The following is a 3,311-nucleotide window of genomic DNA, read 5'->3' as shown; positions in this document are numbered from 1 at the left end:
GAGGAGCGTCAGCAAAGAGCTGCTTTCTGAGACTACATGTGATGAGAACAATGACAGCCAACATAGCAGTCATCATTTTTGCAAATCGTCTGAGATGAATGGGCATGATGAATTTGTCCTTTTGTAACTAATCTGGATGACGCTATGAGAGTCCCTTTGAGATCAGTATCAGCTGGCTTGCTATTGACACCCAAGCCCAGGACTTACGGCATCAACCCCTTCCAACACTTTGTTAGAGTGGAAGCTCCCTAAGGTAGGCTACTTACTCAACTCTTCCATCCCTTCAAGTGTACAGGGTAGCATCTACTGCAATAAAAACTTTACCTGTGGTGGAAACTAAGTGAACGTGGTAGAAAAGCTCTTTGGGATGGTGCTTGCATTGGGGGGGTTATGTGCTCAAGTCCCAGCCTCTCCCAGAAAAGCATTTCCTGCTTCCTCTTGCTGAGGCATGAGAATACTCTGTGAGCACAGCTTCAAAGAGGGCATTTCCACTCCCCTTCCAACCATGTTCAGAATGTGGGCAGAGAAGGGCAAAATCAATAAGAGGTATTCTTTTTTTTTGACTGGAAATAGTATTTAGTGGCACAGGATCAGCACCCAGTACTTGTCTAGGGGCTGGAGCTGCGAGTGCACTGACCCATAAGCCATTTTCCAGCCACCATGTCTTCAATTTCACCTGCATTAAACTTGGTAAAGCTCCACCTCATGGGGAAACAGACTGCCCTGGTTCTTCCTGTATGTAATTTGTCCCTGCCAAAAGGCATGTTGGAATTTAACTGGCATTCCAACAGTGTTGGGAGAGGGAGCCTCTAAGAAATGATCAGATAGTTCTCAAAAGACTAGGTTTCTTCTCTCAGGGATGATTTAGTTCTTGGAGAGAGGGTTGTTATAAGACAGGTCACTCTCTTTTGCACACGCCCAGTACTCCTGCCATGTTACGATGCAGCAGGACCCCTTGCCAGATGTGGCCCCTTGATCTTGAACTTCTAGCCTCCAGAATTGTGCGCCAAAATAAACTGCTTTATAAATTACCCAGTCTCGGGTATTTTGTTAGAGCAATGAAAAAAAACGAACTAAGACACAGATATCCTGGCAGTCAGGGAACTTGAAGCTGGCCCTGTGTAGGCTTTTATCACATGCTTCTAGTTCTGCAACTTCATGCAGATGGACATGACAACTTGACCAAAGTGACCCCTGGGCACTGGAAACTAGGCTGGGAACAGCATGAAGTCAAAGACATGAATGTCCATTGGACTGATCTGTCTCTAAGGCCACCCACACAAGCAACAGGCATAGACACTACCACAGAGAAAGGAACATTCATACCAGGCTCCCACAGAGAAAAGAGCGTAGTCAGCTTAACTGGCAGCCTATAGGATGACACTTAAAGTCATGGACTCTTGGAGATGTGAGGTAGGAGGACTAAAACCAAAAGGAAATTACATGATCCCACCTCACCCCTCAGGCCTGATCTCACCCCTCAGGCTGAGCTAACACATTCAGAAAGCATTTGAGGGACAACAGCACTGAATGTCACTGCTTTCCAGAAAGCACAGCTGGAGATCTGGGAAGGTGATTTTAGGATGCCAAAGTTCTTTCTGGAAGGACCGTGCCACTATGAGACCGGGTGTCCACGTGGGCCTGAGGACTGGACTTTCCTATTGGTGAGAAAGCGTCTTGTTTCCTCACAAGCAGTAGGATCTGAGTGAGCTGTTGGAGCCCCCTCTGGAGCCTTGGGAAACTTGCCACTTTCTGAATAAAGCACCCCACACGTACTCTTGGGAACACTATTTGGAAGCTTATAGCTCCTTTGCTCTAAGTTTGGCTGTTTTTCCCCTAATGTGTAAAAAGTTTCCAGTCTGAGTCTCCCCTGCTCTGATGTTCTTGATTAATCACATTCTGAGGTAGGGTTTGGAGCCTGGCCTGGCCTGGGCTGTCAATGAGGGGAGGCAGATACACTGGTCAGAACTATTACAGAGACGGGTCAGGGCATTGGAGACTTTGGCTGCAAGTGTTGGCGGTTAGGTCAGATCCTTTGGACAAATGGATTAGTGTTGGCTAAATGGACTCACTCCAGCAAAGGGAAACAAAAGACAACTTTTAATCAAGACCAAGACACATCTCTCAGCCAGGGAGTCGCAGTCGTCATTGCCTAGGAATGTCTGTTCCAGGATGCTATGATCCAGCTTTCTCATAAGATGGGACTCTGCACCTGCACTGGACGGGATAGGGTCAAAAGACGGAGCTAGGAAAAAGTCTAGGTCAACCTCTGTTGCTTCCTGAAGACTCCAGTCTTGTGAGGTGACATCTACTTCTAGTTTGGTCCAGATAACTACTAGATCCCACATTTGTGAACAAACAGATACTTTCAAGTAGGTCAAGAAATACGTGGTTAGTCCAAAGTTGAGCTGTATTTGGATTGAGTGTAGTGCTTGAAGTTCTCCAGAATCGCCAAAGCTGGATGATTGGCCCTTGCTTATTGTTGCTATTGAGTAAAGAATCCTTCCTGGCATGGGCAGGACTGTGGTGTGTTGACTCTCCTGCCGCATTCTCCTCCTTGTGCTTTCTAGGGGAAGGACTTGGTTTGAGGTTTCTTATTAATTTCTATGATAGAAGCACTAGGACCCTTGTGAACCAATCAGTAAGACTTATTCCTTCTAAAGGACCAGCAGGTAGCATGATAGGTATGGCGCTGGACTCCTACACAGCAGACTGTGGTTCAAGTCCTAGGCCTGGTACCTTGACAATCATGCTGTGCCCGTGTGCTTGTGTGCCCAAAATCCCGAGAATGGAGAAGAAGAGATTGTGGTATGGCCATCTCCCCTAGGGGATGATTTCTTGCTTTCTATCTCTCTGCCTCTCCAGTGCATACATACATACCATATATATATATATAAAAGGAAGAAAGAAAGAAAAAAAAAAAGAATGACTGTTCTCTGTTCTCTATCCAGGTATTTCTAATTAATTGAAATGAGGTTCAGAGCAAGGACAGTACCCATGTTTGGGCATTGTCTCTCACAGAGATTAATGGAGTACGCAGTGAATTTCCAGTAAATGTTCAAATGTGAATGGTCCGATACAGACAGTCACTATCACTCCCTTAAAAATCGCATCTAGGGGCAAGCAGGTGGCGTGGTGGTTAAAGACGCTAGACTCCCACATGGTCAACTACAGTTCAAGTCCTGAACCTGGTGGCTCTCTTTGTCTGATCAAAATGGAAAATAATGATAATAATAATAGTAAATAAAGTTAAGATAATTTAAAAAAAAAGAAGTTGCAGCCACTTGAGGCAGTGACTATTTCAAATACTG

At 45.4% G+C, this 3,311-nt stretch overlaps 1 pseudogene; it reads right to left on the bottom strand.

Moving 5' to 3' along the window:
* Positions 1-1,257: 1,257 nt before the first annotated feature.
* LOC114006916 (uncharacterized) lies at positions 1,258-1,372 on the bottom strand (annotated as a pseudogene).
* Between the last annotated feature and the right edge of the window lie 1,939 nt (positions 1,373-3,311).

Source organism: Tupaia chinensis, unplaced genomic scaffold, assembly GCF_000334495.1.
Source record: "Tupaia chinensis unplaced genomic scaffold, TupChi_1.0 Scaffold000099_1, whole genome shotgun sequence".
Lineage (NCBI taxonomy): Eukaryota > Metazoa > Chordata > Mammalia > Scandentia > Tupaiidae > Tupaia > Tupaia belangeri.
Note: the sequence above shows the minus strand (reverse complement) of the source record. Positions and strands in the feature narration are given on the sequence as shown.